We start from the raw sequence: 25,541 nt of genomic DNA, 5'->3' as shown, positions 1-25,541 counted from the left end.
CTGGCTTACTTGCGGCCGTGTGGACGGCTCGCGAGCACTTTCTAGCGCGGTTTTCTATTTATTTTAATGTATTTTAGTCTCGCGCCCTGGCTGTCTGTACTCAGGTTGAGTATCTTATGTCATCTGACTTGCACTGTAAACGAAATTTTGCTGTCGGGCAAGGGGCGTTTGATTAACTGGCTTTGCACGAGAAAGTTTCTCTTTATAGTTTAATACATATTGCATTCTGGTTCTAAGTTTAACTGTAATTTTTTATGTAAACCTTAAGGTAAGCCCTATATTATCTTTGTTAATACTTATCTTTTGGGAGTCCTTGTAATGTCTGGAGTTTCAATTTGCTTGAAGAAATTTATCTAGAATGTTTCAATCCTTTTATTTGGTTGGTTTATTTAAAATTGTTTAACTCAAAAGTTTTTAAAAGGGCAATATTGTCGGTTATTAATTCTTGAATTTGTTTGAGGTTGTTATTATCACAATCTAAAGGCTATGTTATTCATAATTTTGAATGCCCGTGACGGCAAATAACTCAAATTTTGCTGCCTGTTTTTCAGAGGACCTGTTATCAAAGAAACAATATAAAAACAAATATTGTTGTTCTTCAGGGATGAACGATGTTAGGTAAAGGGGCCTAGTCCTTCCATGCCCTTTCCCTGATAATTCCCGATTTCAAAAGCAAAAGGTCACCTGTTGGCCATCAAATTATAACTGAATCCTTACACCAGTACCATATACATACGTACTATCGTATGTGTCCACTACTAGCGCCACTAGGGTACAAAACACTGTAAAACAACCAAAATGGAACTGCTTCCACACGCAAAAAGCCAGATTTGCTTACATCACTTCAAACATGCGACATGAACGAAAGGTAAGAAAAACTTAATATTAATTGAAATTTTGGATGGGTGAGGAAACACTTTGCCATCGTAAAAGAAACGCGTAGGCTAGACAGAATTATTGTAACATGTATAATTAAACCCTGCCCCCATGAGCCATGGACCTTGCCGTTGGTGGGGAGCCTTGCGTGCCTCAGCGATACAGATAGCCGTACCGTAGGTACAACCACAACGGAGGGGTATCTGTTGAGAGGCCAGACAAACGTGTGGTTCCTGAAGAGGGGCAGCAGACTTTTCAGTAGTTGCAGGGGCAACAGTGTGGATGATTGATTGATGTGGCCTTGTAACACTAACCAAAATGGCCTTGCTGTGCTGGTACTGCGAACGGCTGAAAGCAAGGGGAAACTACAGCCGTAATTTTTCCCGAGGGCATGCAGCTTTTCTGTAAGGTTACATGATGATGGCGTCCTCTTGGGTGAAATATTCTGCAGGTAAAATAGTCCCCCATTCGGATCTCCGGGTGGTGACTACTCAGAAGGAGGTCGTTACCAGGAGAAAGAAGACTGGCGTTCTACGGATCAGAGCGTGGAATGTCAGACCTCTTAATCGGGCAGGCAGGTTACAAATTTAAAAAGGGAAATGGATGGGTTAAAGTAAGATATAGTGGGAATTAGTGAAGTTCGGTGGCAGGAGGAATACGACTTCTGGTCACGTGAATACAGGGTTATAAATACAAAATCAAATAAGTGTACTGCAGGAGTAGGTTTAATAATGAATAACAAAAATAGCAGCGCAGGTAGGCTGCTACGAACAGCGTAGTCAACGCATCACTGTAGCCAAGATAGACGGCCAGCCGCTGTGGCCGAACGGTTCTAGGCGTTTCAGTGCGGAACCGCGCTGCTACTACGGACGCAGGTTCGAATTCTGCCTCAGGCAAGGGCCTGTGTGATGTCCTTAGGTTAGTTAGGTTTAAGTAGTTGTGAGTATAGGGGACTGATGACCTCAAATATTAATTCCCTTAGTGCTTAGAGCCATTTGAACCAAGACGGACAAGAAGCCCACGCCTACCACAGTAGTACAAGTTTTTATGCCACCTAGCTCCGCAGATGAGGAAGAGATTGATAAAATATACGATTAGATAAAAGAAATTATTCAGATAGTGAAGGGAGACGAAAATTTAATAATCATGTGTGACTGAAATTCGATAGTTGGAAAAGGAAGGGAAGGAAAAGTAGTAGGTGATTATGGAATGCTGGTAAGGAATGAAAAAGGCAGCCGCCTGGTAGAGCATAACTTAATCATAACTAACACTTTTGAACCAAGTCTTGAAAGAAGGCCTGGAGACACTGGAAGGTTTCAGATAGATTATATAATGGTAAGATAGAGATTTAGGAACCAGGTTGCAAGACATTTCCACTGGCAGATGTGGACTCTGATCACAATCTATTGGTTATGAACTGTAGATTAAAACTGCAGAAAGTGCAAAAAGGTGGGAATTTAAGGAGATGGTACCTGGATAAACTGAAATAACCAAAGATTGTAGTGAGTTTCAGAGAGAGCATTAGGGAACGAGTGACGAGAACGGGGAAAGAAATACAGTAGCAGAAGAAGGGGTAGCTTCGAGGGATGAAATAGTGAAGGCAGCAGAGGATCAAGCGGTTTAAAAGATGAGGGCTAGTGGAAATCCTTGGGTAACAGAAGATTTATTGAATTTAATATATGAAAGCAGAAAATGTAAAAACGCAGTAAATGAAGCAGGCAAAAAGAATACAAACGTCTCAAAAATGAGATCGACCGAAAGTGCAAAATGGCAAAACAGGGATGGCTAGAGAACAAATGTAAGGATGTAGAGGCATATATCACTAGGAGTAAGAAAGATACTGTCTACAGGAAAATTAAAGAGACCTTTGGAGAAAAGAGAACCACTTGTATGAACATCAAGTGCTCAGATGGAAATCCACTTCTAAGCAAAGAAGGGAAAGCAGAAGGGTGGAAGGAGTGTATACAGGGTCAGAGGACAATATTATGGAAATGGAAGACGATTTAGATGAAGATGAAATGGGAGATATGATACTGCGAGAAGAGTTTGACAGAGCACTGAAAGACCTAAGCCGAAACGAGGCCCGGGAGTAGACAACATTCCATTAGAAATACTGATAACCTTGTGAGAGCCAGCCCTGACAAAACTCTTCCATCTGGTGAGCAAGATGTATCAGACTGGCGAAATACCCTCAGACTTCAAGATGAATATAATAATTCCAATCCCAAAGAAAGCAGGTGTTGACAGATATGAAAATTACTGAACTATCAGTTTAATAAGTCACATCTGCAATATACTAACACGAATTATTTACAGACGAATCGAAAAACTGGTAGAAGCCGACCTCGGGGAAGATCAGTTTGGATTCCGTAGAAATGTTGGAACACGTGAAGCAATACTGACCGTAATCCTTATCTTAGTAGATTAAGGAAAGGCAGACTTACGTTTATATCATTTGTAGACTTAGAGAAAGCTTTTGACAATGTTGACTTAAATACTGTCCTTAAAATTTTGAATGTGGCAGGGGTAAAATAGAGTGAGCTAAAGGCTATTTAAAATTTGTACAGAAACCAGATGGCAGTTATAAGGGTCGAGGGGCATGAAAGGGAAGCAGTGGTTGGGATGGTAGTGAGACAGGGTTGTAGCCTCTCCCCGATGTTATTCAATCTGTATATTGAGAAGGCAGTAAAGGAAACAAAAGAAAAATTCGGAGTACGTATTAAAATCTATGGAGAAGAATTAAAAACTTTGAGGTTCGCCGATGACATAGTAATTCTGTCAGAGACCTCAAAGACCTTGGAAGAGTAGTTGAACGGAATGGACAGTGTCTTGAAAGGAGGATATAAGACGAACATGAACATAAGCAAAACGAGGATAATGGAATGTAGTCGAATTAAGTCGGGTGATGCTGAGGGAGTTAGATTAGTTTAATGAGACACTTAAAGTAGAAAAGGAGTTTTGCTATTTGGGGAGCAATATAACTGACTATGGTCGAAGTACAGAGGATATAAAATGTAGACTGGCAATGGCAAGGAAAGCGTTTCTGAAGAAGAGAAATTTGTTAACATGGAGTATAGATTTAAGTCGTTCCTGAAAGTATTTGTATGTACCAAGTACGGAAGTGAAACATGGACGATAAATAGTTTAGACAAGGAGAGAACAGAAGCTTTCGAAATCTGGTGCTACAGAAGAATTTTGAAGATTAGTTGGGTAGATCACATAACTAATGACGAGGTATTGAATAGAAGTGAGGAGAAGAGAAATTTGTGGCACAACTTGACCAGAAGAAGAGATCGGTTGGTAGGACATGTTCTGAGGCATCAAGGGGCACTAATTTAGTATTGGATGGCAGCGTGGAGGGTAAAAATAGTAGAAGGAGACCAAAAGATGAATACACTAAGCAGATTCAGGAGGATGTAGGTTGCAGTAGGTACTGGGAGATGAAGAAGCTTGCACAGGATAGAGTAGCATGGAGAACTGCATCAAACCAGTCTCTGGACTGAAGACCAAAACAACAACAACAGCATATAATTAAATAAAAGATGAATCAACAGCTTTATACAACACTTAACGCAAACGTGACCAAAAGACACCGCTGATAAGAATAAGACAGCAATAAAGAAGACGACTTAAATCCATGTCACTCATACAATGACGAAATGAAGTACCTTGCAAGCTACGTGACTCGTTGTTGAACCACAGTGACAACCCACAAGGTAGCAGAAATGCTACTAACATTTTGGGTCGACACCAAACTGCTGAAACAGCACACCGCCTTAAAGAGGAAAAAAACAAATAGCACCCGGGCGCAGACAACACATCAAGTGCAGCACAAAAAAAGTGAACTTACCGTCACTCTGACTCTCACTGGGACTGTGGCGATTTGTCCACAAGCAACCACAGTGGGAAACTATGCTAATACATTCCCGTCACTTCCGCGTCCATCCGAATATGAGAAGCGCAAAGTGGACCATCACGACATACTTTGTACAAGTCAACGAGAAGATGGAAGGCAGAGGACCTGCAGTCGATGCTTGCAATTCCGCAGATTCGGTCCGGGCGAAAGATTGGCGGGCACACAGGCTGCATGCACTGCCGGTATCTGTACACCATCCATCCAAACGCCATACTGCATTCATGGCGGCGAGCAAACAACGAATAGTCGGCCTGCCCGCGTTACCATCGGCTCGACACTCGAAGACATGGCCCAGCGGTCGCTGCTCCCTATCGCATCGCAGCCAAGCGTCTGCTGTCCTCGTTCGTAAGCACAATGTGACTGACGTGGAGAACACGGCAAGTGCCATAACCCGAATGCCCAGAAACTTCGCTCAGTGGAAGAGGAGCCAAAGTAAGCGAACACGTGTCTCAGCTTATCTGTAGTAGTTACTTTCCGAGAAAACGACCGTCTAGAGGTCATCTAGCGAGGATAAGCTGAGCCCAACTGGGAGCATGTGCCCAGAGTCATGACCACACACTTCTATGTCCCATCAACGAAATCCCATTATTGTTTTTATTTTTCATTTTTTTTTCATTTATCCACCCATTCCCATAGAAGAAGTTTACTACACCAATGCTCCTTATGAAGTTAGGGGATGCGTAGGAATTATATTAACTGTGAAATAATAACTGTGTTTCACTGTAAGTGACATACATTCATTATCTAAAATGCGGGTGTACGGCATTTTCAGGGCTTTAATGTATATAAATTCTCATATTCATATTTTTCGTTCTTATACCAGTTCTTAATTCATACATTTTATTCTTATGTTTATTCTTCAGGAAGATTTGAAGCATTCCGTTGGATGACACCGATCGCAGAAACATTCGAAACACAGAAATTCCGAACACCACGAGCATCGCGCGAAAGCAAGCTTGCCACAGCGACATTTCTTCGTATGAATCTCACTCAGGAAAGAAACATCGTTAACACTTCTGAAGATATCAAACGTAGACAATGATTCCGCGGCTACCATGTAGGACGGATCACTTTTCCGCAAACCGGCGCTTGTCGTTGTATATGAATGAAGAGACACTACAGGAATTCACTCGAAAACAGTTTCTAATAGTTTTCCATTCATTTATTTGGTTTTTCTACGTTCACCAGACATACAGCAGGTAGATGAAGAGGGAAATGTTATTTGAATATACATTGGCAATCATTCGTATAGTAATCTCCTACTAACATTGGTAGATGAATGGAAAACAAAACAAAAATAAAAATAACAACCGGGTTTTCTACGCTGGGCATAAAAGTGTGAAGCCGCGTTGCTATCCACTGTGCCTCCGCTTGTGTTGAAGTATTTTCTCTCTAAAAGCCATATAAAGCACATCAAAAATTTTGGTCTCTTTTTCTCACAAACGCTCGAATGTCTACGGATAACCTGAGACACGTGTTAGTTCGTTTATGACCTATTTTAGTGAGCAACCTTTCTGGGAAATCGGTTTATGCCACTTGCCACGTTCTCCTCGCAGGTCTCCACACCAGTCACCACAGCTCCACTTAAGCGTCGACCACAGACACTACTTTCCACATAGCAGTCACGGCAAGCCCCTCTGATATCGGTGACAGAGACGTTCTTGGAAGGGCTTTTATGTAAAGTTTTGTAATTCCACCGATAGTAAAAGTAGGCCATATTAAGGAAACGATAGCTGAGTCCTTCACTGCAAAGGATGTTCAGTTGTACACTGTAGGCCTGAACACTGCAGCACAATGAAGTCAGAACGCAGCAAACGTGAGACTGTCATGAAGTTACTATATGTCTGAATATTCCATTATTAGCGTTCCCACAACAAAATTAAGGAGGAGTAACGCCATCTACATTCTGTATAAAACGCCAGATTACACAACAGGTATAGAAATTGCATTTGGATGCTGTTTGCGTGCGGGATGACCGTGTAATGACTCACATGAGAAAGAGAAATGGAGGAATGTCTACGAGCCAGTATCGGAATACGACAGAGACAGAATCATGGGCTATCCAGAACGCAGTTTATTGTTCCGCGAAACTGCTGTTCATGTTGGGCCGTATCTCATAACTGATATCCACTCGATAGTTTCAGGAAGACCGTACTCAACGTCACGCTAGAACTCAAAAGACCCCACATGAGTGATAAGGTAGGTGCGCCAATTAAGGCCACAGCCCCAGTATGGCCACCGCCCCTTATTATGGAAACTTCCATTCACCTGTTTGGCCAGAATTGGCATCCTAGTGACAGAAGAGAAGAAGAGGCACCATGTTTTATGTTATTCAGTTGCAAATGGTTCAAATGGCTCTGAGCACTATGGGACTTAACATCTGAGCTCATCTGTCCCCTAGAACTTAGAACTACTTAAACCTTACTAACCTAAGGACATCACACACATCCATGCCCGAGGCAGGATTCGAACCTGCGACCGTAGCGGTCGCGCGGGTCCAGACTGTAGCGCCTAGAAACGCTCGGCCACTCCGGCTGGCCTATTCAGTTGCAGATTTGAATTTTGGGTTTTGCAAGTTTTTGCAAAGCTACTAAGGTAAGAGTTTCCTCCGATCTGGAGTAACTAATTTTATGACTTCATTATGGAGTGGTGAGTATAGTAGTTTTGAAGCCATTGAATTATTACAGGATGGGATTATTAGAAATGGCGTAAACATGGGTGGGAAATACTAATAGTTCATCGGGATTGTAACAACAACAACTGTACATATTATAAATTTTTTTCTTTCTGAATTTCGAGAGATTAATGTAAGCAATGTTTTGAATTTCTTTTTCTTTTCGTATCGTTATGTTAAAGAAACTATAAGCAACTTTTGAAATGAATATTATTATTTATGTTAGATTTCAAGTAATATGGTAATCAAAGGGAAGTTTACTTAATGTTAAAACTAATGTAAGATGTGAAAATTGTATTTATACGCTTGGTCCATACGTAGGAAAGGTATTAATATATGTGTAGTAGAAAACCTGTGGTGAATACCCTACCTGTAGGGGAGCGGGAAAAGGTGGAGGCAGGCGAGCGCGGGAAACCGCACACTGGCGCGGTTCGGCACAACGGGCTCAGTATAACAGTCGGAGTTGGGCATCGGTCAGAGGAACACGTACCATATCGAGGAGGCTATCCAGGAAAAGTGGATTCTATTGAGCCTCGGATGCGCCGATTCCGACGACTACATGGCATGGCTATATTCTTAGGCACAAAATTGGAAAGATTACGACACTAAGAAGAAGGAAAGTGCCGATGCAGTGAGAGCCTTAGCCGTGCTTGCATGTGTGCTGTGCTTCTCGCTATCTCGCTGCCCGCCATCCGCCACACCGACGTGCACAGGTCAAACATTTATTTCATCTTTAGAATTGTATCTGTGTGGACCAGAGTCGAAACTGTTTCTAACTGTTCAATAATAACGTGACTTTTACCAGAATTGCCTCAGCCATTACTTATCCTGATCACTGACCTAGACAGGGTCCTTACCACATATTGTGCAACCCGAGTATCCCGAACTGAAAGTTTAAAGTTAGTGTTAATGAGAATTATCAGCAGACAAATCTATGCTAGAAAGAAGTTTAAAGTTCTGTGTGTTAATGCAAATGTTAGTAAAGAACAACAGTTTGATTAAATTGGAAGATAATTTTTTGAATTGAGCTAGCAATGACACTTAATTAATTTGAGACAGAAAGAATGATAGTTAAATAATCCAGAAGTGAGACAAAAGAGTAGTAATCCATAGGTTAATAATTCTGAGTGTTAATTTACCTTCAGTACTTAATAGTTTCAGTATAACGACCATAACAGTTTCAGGGCCCCCCCTTCTCTTGTCCATTCTTTCAAACCTTGAAGTGTACTGATCAGATTTGACCAGCAAAGTTAAGTTCCATATTAAACTTAAGTGTATTAGTGTTTATCCATCCTTAATAGTGACATTGTATGTGTACTTTCAAGATTGCTAATTCTAGGGTAATCTATGCCCGATTTCAGTCTGATCAATATACAAAATGCAGTTCGTAGTAATCATTGCAGTGTGGTGTTGTGTATTTATAGCTCGTCCAAATTAGTACAAAAGGAGAAAACTTCAGTTCAGTGGATTTTTCCTGTTCCAAACTTTGCCATAAAACGCAACATTACTACGTGTTATTATGCTTGTATATGCACCCACTTGTACGAGGAAAAACTCACTCAATGCCTAATTAGGCTGGCGACCGAATTATTAATCATTGGTAGTATCTACTGTGTGTACTTCTTGTCCATGCGAACGAGTAATTATAGTTTACATTTGCTTGACGCATCACTGTAGTTACTGACTGGATATAAGTCCGAATTGCTTCCAATTAGGTACACGCGGTCAATTTATGTACTAAAATCCTTGTTTATAAGGTGAAGCCCGTGAACTTATTACAGTACAGGCTTTAAAGAGCTAACTTACGCCCGAGCGGGCAGTAGCGTTACAAGTGGCTTCCCGGTGACAGGACATCCAGTTGATGTCGGTTACAAATTAACGTAAAGACCGAACAGTGGATGTTCAGTGGCACGAATAGCAATAAAGTTCAGTAAAATAAATTGCAATGTGCGTCAAGTATAGTAGTGTGGTACAATTGGCATTTAGTATGGACAGAAACGTAGACGGGGTAGATGCGCCAAGCGAAATGGAGAATGCGGCTGGCAGTAGCCGGAGTTTACGCGGCCAGATAACAAATGGCGTTAGCGGAAGACAATTGGCGTACATACAATACCATGAACACGTCAACGAACAGATTGAAATGTTGAGATCGTCTCGAACACAGCAAGGGACAAAACAGGAAGCAGAGGGTGACTTTGTAGATGATAGTGGGTACGTGAACGAATCCACTGACATATTTGATTCACCACAGATAAAGAAAGAACCGAAAGAAACTTATGAAGTAGGACCGGAACACACGGATTCCGTAGAACAAAACAGTGTAAAAATTTTAAGCATGAACGACTTATTTAAACAATTAACCAAACAAATTGCAGGACAGACTGAGCAACTTAAAACACAGAGCCATCAGCTCAAAACACACGTAGACGAGCAACTCAAAACACAGAACGAGCAGCTTAAAACACACGTTAATCAGCAGCTCAAAACTCAAAGTGATCAGATTAAAGCACATGTTGAAGGACAGGGAATTAAAATTAGTAAACAAATAGAACAGGTAGAACAAAAAATGGGTAATTTAAGTGCTGTGATAAACAATATGAAATTTGAAATTGATACCATTAACAAAAATATGGATACTATGCAGGAGGAAATTGGAAACATTAATAGTAGATTCGATGTTGAAATTCTCAACATCCAAGAGAAAGTAGAACCTCTGGTTGAAACTAAGGTAGAGGAAAAAGTTTTCGGCCTTAAAACTGAGATCGTAAACGAATGTCAACACGGAATATCACAGTTGAAAAAGGTAGTTTTAGACACTGAAAGGGATTTAGGTAAAAAAGTAACCGGATGTGTTCAAAATTGTGAACAAAATACTACGAAAATTCAAGGCAGAATTTTCGATCTGGAGAGGAAAATTAAAGATAGGTCTGGTGTTGTCTGTAATGGCACACCAATTACGAAGCTATTAGAAGGTGAGGAACGCTTCGATCCAGCCAAGAAACATAACGGGTGGCATTCGTTAGATTTTATCAAAAATTGCGAGAGAGTATTTCCTGAGCACTTGTCTGATCAGGAAAAGATAAATGTAGTAATTAGCGCCTTAGCAGGTGACGCTAAGCGCTGGGGAATAAATTTAAATACCGAACGAATGACGTTCGAAGAATTTAGGCAAAGATTTACAGAAGAATATTGGTCTGAACAAAAGCAGGACCATTTATGGCGTGAGTTCATCATGGTCAAACAGCATGATAACAGGGGCAGGAATTCTTTGAAAGATTTCTGTGAGTATTGGAACCGGAAATTGACGCATTTAAGAGGCCGAAGATCAGATTCAGAAATTATCTGGGAGCTATATAAAAAGCTTCCAGAAGATTCAAAGAGGTATGTAGGAAGCAATCATCGCAGCTTCCAAGCATTTCTCGAAAGAGTCGAAGACGAAGATCATTGGCGCGAAAGTCGTGCCAATTATCAAAATTTTGGTAACCGTAATAACCGAAACAATGACGAAAGAAATGACGGTGATGCATTTCGCGTCAATGTAATACAGAGAGGAAGAGGCAGAGGAAGAGGCAGAGGAAATTATCCAGGTCGCGGTAGAGGGTATACCGCGCAAAATAATAATGATGCGGGAAACTAATTTCCGCGAACGTTGCGGGCCAAACGGAAGCGGACAATACATACAGGCCCCGATTTAAGAAAAGATACCGGACCGACAGTAATATAATGAGACAGGTTAGAAACAGGCGTGAAGCGACGCAACGTGTTGTGGCAAAACAAGCGTCAGGTGCGAGCCAGAATGAGTCATCTCTGCCACACAGAGCGCTACATGTTAACAGGCGAGTGGAGCATCAGAGGGCAACGACCCAGCCTAGCAGAACATCTGTTCGGAAAGAAGCCGCTAGCAATACGGCAGCAGTAGGTACGAACATAGCCGTCAGAGCTAATGAAAATTTTACGAGTGATAATTCCGTGGCAAAGGAAACAATAAATGAGACTGTGAGTACAGAGAAAGGTGCGGTTAGCAGTGTTTGCAATGAGGTAAAAGGCGATAATGAATTAGCAGAAGTAACTGATTGGCGTGTGCAGATCGACGATCTGTACAAGGGCCTAAAGCAAGGTGAGTGGGAGGATTTTAAGAAGGAGTATGAGGCGAGGAAATTAGTTGGTGGAAAGAGAGATAGTAGGGACGACAATAAAGTGACGTGGCCCAAATTTGAAGAGGGAAGAATAAATAGCGCCACGCAAAGTACGCGTGCTGCCGATAGGAGGAAGGTTAATGATAGGAAGGATTTGGAGGATGAAATCCTCAGCATTGACGCAGAAATAACTTCTGCTAACAATCCGCCAATAGTACAAGCTGCTACCGAGAGGCACCGTGGAGAAGGGGCAGATGATTACCTGAAAGTAATTAAAGTCCACGAGGATTACACTGAATATGAAGCCACAGTAGATGTAAATAAAACTGATGATGAGGCCGTTTTGCCAAAAGAGGAGATTGAATTAAAATCCAAGCCTGACGACAATACAGAGGAAGAACTTAGTGCCTGTCTCAGAAAAGCTTTTAAGTTAGAACCTGAAAGCGATCCGGAATGGTCGGATTCCGACGATAGTTCAGATGATGAAAGGTACGCAAATACAGACGAAAATGAATATACTAACTTTCCCTATTGTGCAAAAGTAGCGTACGTAAGTGAATCTGGTGGTGAGGAAGAGAGTAGTGATGACTCTAGTGAAGATGAATTTTCAGGTGTAAAAGAAAGTGAATATACTTTTACTGAAAGAGTGTATGAGAAAATTAGTGGAAATAATGCGAATGCAGCTAATTGCGAAATTGCACCTAATGACGAAGAAGTTTCAAAACAAAATCCAGACGTTGAGACTGAGCATAGAAAGAAAGAACCACCGGATGACTCAGGGTTTATCTCGCAAAGATAATGACTTTGGACTCCCGGAACCCAAGAAACCGCCAGATATATGTGAAGTGAATGTTAAAAGCATATCTTGGGACGATGTTATCGTCGACCCGGAACTGCTCAAGGAAGACCACGATAATGAAAAACATTCGACGGTTAAACAAACTATAATACCAGTTGAAATTTATAACATGAAATTGCAAGTACTTCTTGATACTGGTCTCAGATAAGTGCAATTTCCCAATCGTTTTTCGAACACATTTGTGATAAGCCTGGGCTAGTAATTATGTCAGTAACAGGTGTAAAAATTGTTGGGGCTACTGGCAAGGCTAGCAAGCCGGTAAAGAACCAGATTTTGGTTGAATTTAGTATAAAAGGACAAAACTTTGAACACGAGTTTTTGGTTGTGCCAGACTTGAGTACTGAAATGATTCTGGGAATAGATTGGTTGGATAAAGAAAAGGTTATTATTGATTGTAGCCAAGGAGTGATCAAAATTAATAGTACATTTGGGAATTTGGAATTAAATTTTGAGGAAATTGGGAAAGTGTTTGATTCAGAAATTGATTCTTTGTTGTTGGAGATCGACCAAGGGAATGATGGATTGACAAACAAGTACGAGGTATACCATGTCCAGAGATTATTAAATGAGAGTGACGAGCAGGGGCATGAATTTAAGGGAATGGTGGAAAATTTAGAGGGAATATCTCCCAAACAGAAAGCAGAATTGCTTGAAATTTTAGATTGTAACAGCCCCGTATTTTCGGACAAACCTGGCCTAGTTAAGAATTTGGAATACCAGATTGAGACAATAGAGCATAGACCTTTCTTTGTAAGACCGTTTTCGATACCCATATCAAAGAGGCAGGCTGTTCAAGTGGAAATAGATAAAATGATAGAATGGGGGGTAATCGAACGAAGTAGTAGTGAATATAATAGTCACCTTATCATCGTGAACAAAAGGGATGGGGGAGTGAGAGTAGTTATTGACGCTAGGACTTTGAACAAAATTGTAAAGAAGGAAATAGATAGACCTGAAAATCTGGACGAAATGCTCCAAAAATTTTATAACGTAAAATATTTAACCAGTCTGGATATGACCGCCGGATACTGGCAAATCCCATTTAGTAAAGAATCCCGCAAATATACCGCTTTTCTATTCGCCGGGAAATGCTATCAGTATAAAGTAGTGCCATTTGGGCTTAGCACATCTGTGGCAGCATTTATTAGGGCTCTGGACTTTGTGTTAGGTAGAGAACTGAGTTCCTGGCTAACCATTTATGCAGACGATTTACTGATTGCTACAGAAGAATGGCAAGAGCATTGCGAGTTATTGCAGAAAGTTTTTGTTGCTCTACAAGCAGGGGGCATGACACTTAAGTGGAAGAAATGTGAATTTGTGAAATCGGAAATAAAGTTTCTGGGGCACATTATTACTACGAACGGTATTGGCAAGGATCCGGAGAAGTTAAGTGGAATATCAGGGTGTCCAGCTCCTAGAAATAGAAGACAGTTGAAAGCCTTTTTAGGTTTATGTGGGTTCTATAGAAAATTCGTCAAGGGGCAAGTTTTTAATAGTCCTCATTTGAATAATCTACTTAAGAAAAATAGTGCTTTTGTGTGGACTGAAGGGTGCATGAGAGATTTTGAAAACTTAAAAAGGGAACTTTTGAATGACAATATTTTGCATCACCCTATATTGTCAAAACCTTTCCATATGAGTACTGACAGCAGTGCTTATGGAATTGGTATAGAAGTTTTCCAAGAAATCTGTGAAGGAAAAGAAATCGAACACAGGACTATCGCATTTGCAAGTAGAACTCTAACAAAATACGAGAGAAACTACACCATATCGGAAAAGGAAGCTTTAGCCATTATATGGGGGCTAAAGAAATTCAGAAATTATTTGTGGGGCCATAAGCTCATTATACATACCGACCACAAAGCTTTAACTTTTCTTAAAGATTGCCGTTTACTTAATGGTAGGCTAACTCGTTGAGCTTTGTACCTGCAACAATTTGATTACGATATTTGCTATGTTAAGGGTACTGACAATTATGTGGCCGATGCATTATCTCGGCTGCCTAATGGTATGAGTGAAGCGCCCAATGAAAATGGTGAAGAGGGTACCTTTCAGATAAGGTATATGAAAGAGGTTTCAGGAAAAAGGAAAACTGAGCAAATATGTAAAAATATGAGATACCATCAGAATGAGGATTCAACCTGGAAATCAGTGAAGGTAAATTTTGACAGTGTGCAGTATCCTCAAATTAAGAAATATTACAAAATTTATAAAGGCATTCTATATAGGAGGAAAGATTTAGTTACTGAGGAATGGAGGGTATGTTGGCCAAACCAGTTTGATGCTGATGTCATAGATTATTTTCATTTAGCATTGGGGCATAGTGGGCCGAAGAAATGTTTGGATAAATTGAATAATGTAATAGTGATTACTGGTAGTATAAGTAAGAAGGTAAAGGAACGGAATAAGTCATGTGATGTCTGTCAAAAGACCAAAGTACCGAACAGAACTAGTAGGGGACCAATGCAAAGTACATTGCCTGAAGACACCTTAGACTTATTATCGGTAGATTTATATGGTCATAAGTCATAAGTCATGTGATGTCTGTCAAAAGACCAAAGTACCGAACAGAACTAGTAGGGGACCAATGCAAAGTACATTGCCTGAAGACACCCTAGACTTATTATCGGTAGATTTATATGGTCCCCTCCCAAAAACTTCGGGAAATTGTGCATATATTTTGGTGATTTTGGAAGTATTTTCAAAATTTGTGAAATTATACCCCTTGAAAAAAGCAACAGCTAAAGCTGTATTCAGTAGGATGGTCGAATACTTCAGGACCATCGGGAAACCCAAAGCAGTACTATCTGACAATGGACCCCAATTCATATCCAAAATTTGGAAAGAAGGAATGGAGAAAAATGGTGTGGACGTTAAATACATTGCAGCCTACCATCCTGCAAGCAACCCGGTTGAAAGGTACATGCGAGAAGTCGGGAAATTGTGTAGAACATACTGCAGTCACAATCATAGAGCCTGGGGCAGATTTATATCGGATTTTGAGAATGTCATGAACACATTACATCATGAAAGTACAGGATTTCCACCGTAAGAAATTTTGTTAGGTAGAAGTAGTAAAAGTTTAATTGAAGAAAAACTAGAGTTTCCACCTTGTACAAGTTTGGGATTGGATCAAAAGAAAGAATTGGTGATAAAAAGGGCAAAGCAAAAAGCTGAATCTAGATCTAAAAGACACAATAAAAAATCTAAAAGTTTCAAAATTTAAAATTGGAGATTATGTTCTTTTAAAAACCCACGAAAAAGTCTAGTGAACTAAACCATGAAATTTCCAAATTTAAATATATTTATAATGGACCATATATAATACAGAACATTCCACATGATAATGCTTACTACCTGATTTACCCGAAATCCAAAAGACCTTTAGGTGTAAGAAAAATTGTGGACCTGAAACTATATGTTCCTAGGAACGAGTAATTGTGCTGTATCTTATGCTGAACCCAAGTTATTCTAAATGTAACTAATCATTGTAAATGTCTGTATACCCTTGAAAGTGTGCTAATGTAGTTATGTGAGTTTCAGATTACCAATTGTACTGTAACTGTAAAAATGTATGGAGAAAAGGACTGAAAAGAAAGGATAAATGCTATCAGCCAGATAAAAGATGGGACTGTCAAAAATGAAAATGGGCAGTGTATGAACCATAATATGAAGGACTGCCAAATACCAATGAGGGCAGATAAATAGTCGATGGAAAATTGTAAATGTGATCCAGGAGATGTGACAATATGAAGTGAAAAGGACTGCCCAAATCCGCAAAATAGGCAGCAAATATGTGTAGTTAATTTTCTGAATATTTTGTGTGTGTGTGTTTTGTTTAGTAAGTAAGGAAATGGACTGCTATTCAAAGCAAGCAGCGACAAATTATCTTATAGTGTATACGAAATATGCATTTGTTTTTTGTAGTTAAATGTTTGTATTCCATGATCTGAAATTATTTCTCGGGTAAGTTAGTAAAAATGATTAAATTGCTATTTTAATAATGTTATGATGGGAAGTTGGACTGTGCAAAAGGCACTTGAGTAAATGACAAATAATTGTTCTCAGTAAAAAAGCAAAAGGAAATATGTAGTGTAAATCTTTTTGGACATTTACATAAAGATTTAAAGCCACTGTATAAATTGTAAAATTTAGTGTTCCCATAAAATTTAGACTTAAGAAAATTTTTTGGAAACAGGGGCATGTGTAACAACAACAACTGTACATATTATAAATTTTTTTCTTTCTGAATTTCGAGAGATTAATGTAAGCAATGTTTTGAATTTCTTTTTCTTTTCGTATCGTTATGTTAAAGAAACTATAAGCAACTTTTGAAATGAATATTATTATTTATGTTAGATTTCAAGTAATATGGTAATCAAAGGGAAGTTTACTTAATGTTAAAACTAATGTAAGATGTGAAAATTGTATTTATACGCTTGGTCCATACGTAGGAAAGGTATTAATATATGTGTAGTAGAAAACCTGTGGTGAATACCCTACCTGTAGGGGAGCGGGAAAAGGTGGAGGCAGGCGAGCGCGGGAAAACGCACACTGGCGCGGTTCGGCACAACGGGCTCAGTATAACAGTCGGAGTTGGGCATCGGTCAGAGGAACACGTACCGTATCGAGGAGGCTATCCAGGAAAAGTGGATTCTATTGAGCCTCGGATGTGCCGATTCCGACGACTACATGGCATGGCTATATTCTTAGGCACAAAATTGGAAAGATTACGACGCTAAGAAGAAGGAAAGTGCCGATGCAGTGAGAGCCTTAGCCGTGCTTGCATGTGTGCTGTGCTTCTCGCTATCTCGCTGCCCGCCATCCGCCGCACCGACGTGCACAGGTCAAACATTTATTTCATCTTTAGAATTGTATCTATGTGGACCAGTGTCGAAACTGTTTCTAACTGTTCAATAATAACGTGACTTTTACCAGAATTGCCTCAGCCATTACTTATCCTGATCACTGGCCTAGACAGGGTCCTTACCACATATTGTGCAACCCGAGTATCCCGAACAGAAAGTTTAAAGTTAGTGTTAATGAGAATTATCAGCAGACAAATCTATGCTAGAAAGAAGTTTAAAGTTCTGTGTGTTAATGCAAATGTTAGTAAAGAACAACAGTTTGATTAAATTGGAAGATAATTTTTTGAATTAAGCTAGCAATGACACCTAATTAATTTGAGACAGAAAGAATGATAGTTAAATAATCCAGAAGTGAGACAAAAGAGTAGTAATCCATAGGTTAATAATTCTGAGTGTTAATTTACCTTCAGTACTTAATAGTTTCAGTATAACGACCATAACAGTTTCAGGGCCCCCCCTTCTCTTGTCCATTCTTTCAAACCTTGAAGTGTACTGATCAGATTTGACCAGCAAAGTTAAGTTCCATATTAAACTTAAGTGTATTAGTGTTTATCCATCCTTAATAGTGACATTGTATGTGTACTTTCAAGATTGCTAATTCTAGGGTAATCTATGCCCGATTTCAGTCTGATCAATATACAAAATGCAGTTCGTAGTAATCATTGCAGTGTGGTGTTGTGTATTTATAGCTCGTCCAAATTAGTACAAAAGGAGAAAACTTCAGTTCAGTGGATTTTTCCTGTTCCAAACTTTGCCATAAAACGCAACATTACTACGTGTTATTATGCTTGTATATGCACCCACTTGTACGAGGAAAAACTCACTCAATGCCTAATTAGGCTGGCGACCGAATTATTAATCATTGGTAGTATCTACTGTGTGTACTTCTTGTCCATGCGAACGAGTAATTATAGTTTACATTTGCTTGACGCATCACTGTAGTTACTGACTGGATATAAGTCCGAATTGCTTCCAATTAGGTACACGCGGTCAATTTATGTACTAAAATCCTTGTTTATAAGGTGAAGCCCGTGAACTTATTACAGTACAGGCTTTAAAGAGCTAACTTACGCCCGAGTGGGCAGTAGCGTTACAGGATCTCAAGCCTATTTTCTTCCCTTCCGTGATTTATTAACTGAATTTTTATTTATTTAACTCTTTTCCTATATTTTTAGGTATCTTTGCATTATGAAGCCATTCCAAAATGGTTCAAATGGCTCTGAGCACAAAGGGATTTAACAGCGGAGGTCATCAGTCCTCTAGAACTTAGGACTACTTAAACCTAACTAACCTAAGGAGATCACACATATCCATGCCCGATGCAGGATTCGAACCTGCGACCGTAGCGGTCTTGCGAAGCCATTCCAGCTGGCAATACCTCGCAATACCAATGTGAAACACTTCGTGATATGGAGCACTCGGCACCCCTTTATCATTTGGCGGTAGGACTGTCACCAACATCATAAAAACTCTTAAAAGGAAGAAGAGTTGCACCCAGAGTAGAAAAAGTTTAAGTTACTTGGGGGTAAAAATAAATCAAACTTTACTATAAGAGAATCGTCTAACATTAACACGAGGATAAAGGCAGACAAACTCTCAAGCACACACCAGCGTCTCAAAACTGGATGCATCTACATGTTGGTATTGTTTCACCTGGAGTGTGACCTTGGTAGAAGGTATGATTCGCTGTTCCCTATGTGGACTATATGTCCTTGTGCCAGAATCGACAAAAGAGGAACTGTGAAATGTTACAGTTCGGGTCACAGTCCGAAAATCCGAATTTTTGTTATTGATTTTCTTTTAATACGAAGTAAATATTTTTGACTGTTTATTTAGCGTTTCACTCTATCAAAGCAATTCTGTCCCAGACATAGCCTTATTGGGCTATACGGGGATGCATTGTTGCGTATCCTGTGTACCCAAAAAGGTCATTTTCTTCGTTTCTGAAATCCCAGTTTAGAACATACTTGAAATATTTTCAATGACCAGAAAAATTGTTGCTTGGCAGCTGCAGATCTATTTAAGACATGCAAAGTTTCAAGTTTATTGACTAAATAGTTTGTCGATGAAAAATCGTCAAAACTAAAAGTGGCTTTATTTGGTGCACTTACCTAACATCTTGTTCGTTCGGCTGTACATAACGGCACAGACACGTCACATACACTGATTTTTGTGCTTATGTTATTTTCAATTATTTCAGTTGTTTCTTGTGTTTATCAGAGATGTACGAGGTCATTTATTTGTTAACATTTGTACTGTCACAGAACAACTTCTCTTTCAATAACAAAACATACCAGCAGAAAGATGGCCAAGCTAAGGATAGCTACCTTGCCCGTTTACTTGCTGATATTTGCATCAAGTACGTAGAGTGTAAATTATTCAAAGACAAACCGCGGATAGTTAGCAAAATAATATATTATAAAATATCTGTATTCAGCTACTAGGTATATTAGTGTCAGAGCTGCAGTCCGTAGAGTAGAAGCTTCAGCACCCCATGTTGTGCCAGCCAGTTTCTTCATAAGGTTATTTCGAGTCTTTGGCTTTTGCTTAGTGTCTTCCAAGTTTTTTTAATATATTAACGACGGATCGAGCGTGACACCAAGGTAATTAGACTGGAAATTGTGTCTAATCCTCTTTTTACAGAAATTAACATTGAGCTGTTGCTTAAGTGGAATGCGCTTCTGTCTTGGCTACATTTGGTTGGAGTCTCCATCCTTTGTAATATCTGTTGAAGATTTTCTAAGTCTGTAGACATCATACTTTCACTTTCTTCAAGTGTGCTGGTTTGTATGGCTATGGCAAGGGCAGTGGCGTAGCAGAACTGTTTGCTGGTAGTGTCTGGAACGTCACTGGTACTCTAGCTGAAGATCAAGGGTGCTAGGACGGATCCTTGGCAAGCCCATTTTTTAAAGCCCATTTTTATGGAATATGACTAACTCTGTTTTCGTCCAACGGTAACTTTGAAGTAACGGTTGGTTAACATATTTCCCACAAGTGTCGTCAGTTTCTTACTTAACACATAATTTTTTAGCTTCAACAGTAGTCCATCTAGCCACACAGTATCATATGCTGCTGACAGATCAACAAAGGCCACCGATATCTTTAATTTCGTCTGGAATCCAGCCGCAGTGTAGCATGTCAATGCTAGACCCTGCCCACAGCAGCTGCGCTGGCTTCGAAATCCAGCCTGATATGTTGGAGCTATATTATTCATTATTGCTTGAAATCTGTTAAGGATAAGTCGTTCCAGTAGTTTGATGCAAACGCTGAGCAGCGAAACTGGATGGTAACTTGAGGGGTCATCAACTGGATTTCCGGACTTAAGAGTAGCTAGTGTATGTGCAATCTTGCACTGCTGAGGTAACTTTCCAGTCTCGAGTATATCGTTGTAGAACATCTTCGGCCAAGTTCTTCCGTGTTCCCCAATATGTTTTATAAAGTCAGGTAATATGCCATCCAGTCCTGCTGATGTCCTCATTTTCAGTGTTTCGATAGCTTCATTTATCTCTCTTTCGTTAAAGGTGTCTGATATGGCGGTGTTACCATGAACTCACCCATGGTCAGGCGAAGGGATCAACAAGGAACTTCAACGGATGTCATGTGTCGTCCGCTACGACCAATTACAACGAAAGATAACGAACAAAAAAATAAAAGAGGGGGTGGTAGCGTCTTTGATTCACAATCAAAACGTCTTAGGACCCGGGTTTGAATCCCGTCGCTGCTTAAATTTTGATTAAGAATCAGCATTGGCGGCCGAAGACTTACGACATAAGAAGTCACCCCTCATTCTGCCAACGGCCTTGTCAAAGAGGGCGGAGGAGCGGACAGAGGTTCAGGGCATTCTCTTGTCCTAGGAAACTGTCCCTAAAGGCGGAAAAATTAGCAATGATCGACGGCATGAGGATGTAGAAGGCAATGGAAACCACTGCATTAAAGACACGTAGCGTGTATCCACAGGACATGTGGCCTGTAAACGAAGAAGGGTGATGATGATCTCTCCATTGGCTAAAGATTCCGGAATAGTCCTCTATTCGGATCTCCGGAAGGGGAATGCCAAGGGGGAGGTTACCATCAGAAGAAGATTGAATAATCAACAGAAAGATAACGTTCTATGAGTCACGGTGTGGAATGTCAGAAGCTTGAACATGGTAGGGAAAATAGAAAATCTGAAAATGGAAATGCAAAAGCTCAATATAGTTATAGTAGGGGTCAGTGAAATGAAGTGGAATAAAGTCAAGGATTTCTGGTCAGACGAGTACGGGGTTAATATCAGCAGCAGCAGGAAATGGTATAATGGGAGTAGCATTCGTTGTGAACAGGAACGTAGTCTGGAGTGTGTTACTGTGATAGGGTCGTTCTTATCAGACTCGACAGCAAACCAACACCGACAACGATAGTTCAGGTATGCATGTCGACATCGCAAGGTGAAGATGGAAGAGATAGAGAAAGAGTATGAGGATACTGAAAGAGTAATACCGTACGTAAACGGATTTGAAAATCTGATAGTCATGGGACTCGGAATTCAGTTGTAGGGGAACGAGTAGAAGAAAAGGTTACAGGAGAATAGGGGCTTGGGACAAGGAATGAGAGAGGAGAAAGTGTAATTGAGTTCTGCAACAAGTTTCAGCTAGTAATAGCGGATACTCTGTTCAAGAATCATAAGAAGAGGAGGTATACTTGGAAAAAGCCGGGTGATATGGGGAGATTTAAGTTGGATTACATCAGAGATTCCTAAATCAGATACTGGATTGAAAGGCGTACCCAGGAACAGATATAAACTCAGATCACAACGTAGTAGTGATGAAGAGAAGCTGAAGGTTAAGAGATTAGTCAGAAAGAATCAATACACAAAGAAATTGGATACAGAAGTACTGAGGATATTCTCTAAGGCTAAAGATATAACAATAAAGAATAGCTCAGTAGGCAGTTAAGTTGAAGCGGAATAGACATATCTAAAAAGAGCCATCATAGAATTTTGAAAGAAAAACATAGATACAAAAAAGGTAACTTCAAGGAAACTGTGGGTGATAGAAGAAATACTTTAGTTGATCGATAAAGAAAGGACGTACAAAAAAGTTCAGGGATATTTTGGAATACAGAAATAGAAGTCGCTGAGGAATGAAATAAATAGGAAATGCAGGGAAGCTAGGACGAAATGGTTGCAGGAAAAGTGTGAAGACATCGAAAAAGAAATTATTGTCGGAAGGACAGACTCAGCATACAGGAAAATCAAAGCAAACTTCGGTGACATTAAAAGCAAGGGTGATAACATTAGGAGTGCAACGGGAATTCCACTGTTAAATGCAAAGGAGGGAGCGGACAGGTGGAAAGAATACATTGAAAGTCTCTGTGAGAGGCAAGATTTGTCTGATGTGTTAGAAGAAGAAACAGGAATTGATTTAGAAGACGACATAGGGGATCCAGTATTAGAATCAGAATTTAAAAGAGCTTTGGAGGACTTAAGATAGAATAAGGCAGAAGGGGTAAATAACATTGCATCAGAATTCCTAAAATCATTGGCGAAATTGGCAACAAAACGACTATTCACGTTGGTGTGTAGAATGTATGACACTGGCGACATACCATCTGACTTTCGGAATAGAATCATACACACAATTGTGAAGAAGGCAAGAGTTGACAAGTGCGACAATTATCGCACAATCAGGTTAACAGCTCATGCATCGAAGTTGCTTACAAGAACAATATATACAGAAGAGTGGAAAAGAAAATAGAGGGTGCCCTAGATGACGATTAGTTTGGCTTTAGGAAAGGTAAAGGCACGAGAGAGGCAATTCTGACGTAGCGGTTAATAATGGAAGCAAGACTAAAGAAAAATCCAGACACATTCATAGGATTTGTCGACCTGGAAAAAGCGTTCGACAATGTAAAATGGTACAAGATGTTCGAAATAATGATAAAAGCTATAGGGAGAGACGTTTCATATACAATGTGTACAACAGCCAAGAGAGAATAATAAGAGTGGACGACCAAGAACGAAGTGGTCGTATTAAAAAGACTGTAAGACAAGGATGCAGCCTTTCGCCCATACTGTTCAATCTGTACATTGAGGAAGCAATGATGGAAATGAAAGAAAGGTTAAGGAGTGGAATTAAAATTCAACGTGAAATGATATCAATGATACGATTTGCTGATGAAATTGCTATCCTGAGTGAAAGTGAAGAAGAATTACATGATCTGCTGAAAGAAATGGTCAAATGAATACAGTGTATGGATTGAGAGTAAATCGAAGAAAGACGAAGGTAATGAGAAGTAGCAGAAACGAGAACAGCGAGAAACTTAAAATTAGAATTGATGATCACGATGTAGATGAAGTTAAGGAATTCTGCTACCTAAGCAGTAAAATAATCAATGACGGGCGAAGCAAGGAGGACATCGAAAGCAGACTAGCAATGGCAAAAAGAGCATTCATGGGCAAGAGAAGTCTAACAATATCAAATATTGGCCTTAATTTGAGGAAGAAATTTCTGAGAATGAACGTCTGGAGTACAGCATTGTATGATAGGGAAACATGGACTGTGGGAAAACCGGAACAGAAGAGAATCGAAGCATGTGAGATGCGGTGATACATACGAATTTTGAAAATTACGTTGAGTGATAAGGTAAGGAATGAGGAGATTCTGCGCAGAATCGGGCAGGAAAGGAATATGTGGAAAACGCTGATAAGGAGAAGGGAGGGGATGATAGGACATCTGTTAAGACATGAGGGAATGGCTTCCATGGTACCAGAGGGAGCTGTAGAGGAAAAGAACTGTAGAGGAAGACAGATATTGGAATAGATTCAGCGAATATTTGAGGGCATAGGTGGCAAGTGCTACTCTGGGATGAAGAGGCTAGCACAGGAGAGGAATTAGTATTCTCCGAGGGTCGAATGCTCGTGGTAAATTGCGTTTCGCTGCACCAATGATGACTCCTACAAGTTTGTAATGGTTTTCTAGTTTTGGGGCTATCCAACTTACGTTGGAGAGCCCCAAATGTATACCTCCTGAGTATACTGATCCCAGTTAGCTTTCCTGGTATTCCACCTTGCCTTGTTAATTATGATACGCATCTCAAGCCCCGTAATAATTATTGTATATTGGTGCTGGCTCCTTGGAAGGCTTTTTAGGAGTTTTCTACTATGACTCAAGGAAAGTGTGTTTCATCAGTGGAGAGAAAGCACAAGTCAGGATTGGTATCAGTATGCCATCTAGCAGAGCGAAAGTTTTTCATTTCTTTGGCGTCATAATTAAAAGAGAGTTTTTCTCCTTCTGCACATTCTACTACTTTCTCACCACCATCATCACTGTTTTCATGACCCCAGGTCGTGTGACAGCTGTTGAAATTACCTAAGTATATACACAGCTGAGGTACATAAGGTAAGACTGGATTGGGTCACTAGACGTGCAGTGGTTCGTACACTGAAACAGCAGTTAAGTGGCTCAGCTCCGCAGTGATTACTTCCGTGTCACTGATCTCCTGTCAACTTACTCCCTTAATATCAGGGAGGCTATTTTTATATATATGACAGAGCCATGCATTGATAATGGCACTTATACTGCAATCTTACTGTTTGTTATATTATCTTCATTTAGATGGGATACTTGGAGAGCTATGATCTTGTTATTATGATCAATGGCTAGTTTTCTCTGATACTCATATTTGGCTTTTGTTGCTCCTTCTAAATTTATCTGTAAAATACGGGTATTTCGTCCAAAATTCTTCATCTTCGTTTGCCTCTGAGAAGAGCCACTGTTGCAGTTCGTTTTCTTGTGCTGTTCACTTGAATAACCATGAGAAATTTTTGATCTAGTATGGCTGCCGGTGATGCAGACTTTCCGCTGTCCTGCCTTACAGTCCGTTGCCTGGGGTGCTCCATCTTGCAGGCTGTCTACACGTCGGACCCCGTTACGCTAAGTGAAGATGGGTGAAAACCCGAAACGAGTATTAACTGAAATAAAAAAACACGCACCAAAATGGCTGTTTACTGTTTTTATTAAAATAATCTCTCTGTTATTATGTTTTTTGAACTTTATTTTAAAATTTCTTCGTATGTGACCCGCATACTTCATCACACAATGATTTTATTTCATATGGTCAAGGTTTACCATCCCCAAACCACCTATGTTACTCATATGTTTCAGTCTTTTCTCCAATTTGGTATAACTATTAACGTTTGCTTTTACAGTTCTTAATACGACCTGGGCAATATAGA

Source organism: Schistocerca cancellata, chromosome 1 (genome assembly GCF_023864275.1).
Source record: "Schistocerca cancellata isolate TAMUIC-IGC-003103 chromosome 1, iqSchCanc2.1, whole genome shotgun sequence".
NCBI classification, from domain to species: Eukaryota; Metazoa; Arthropoda; class Insecta; order Orthoptera; family Acrididae; genus Schistocerca; species Schistocerca cancellata.
The sequence above is the reverse complement of the archived record's forward strand: the minus strand, read 5'-3'. Positions refer to the sequence as shown.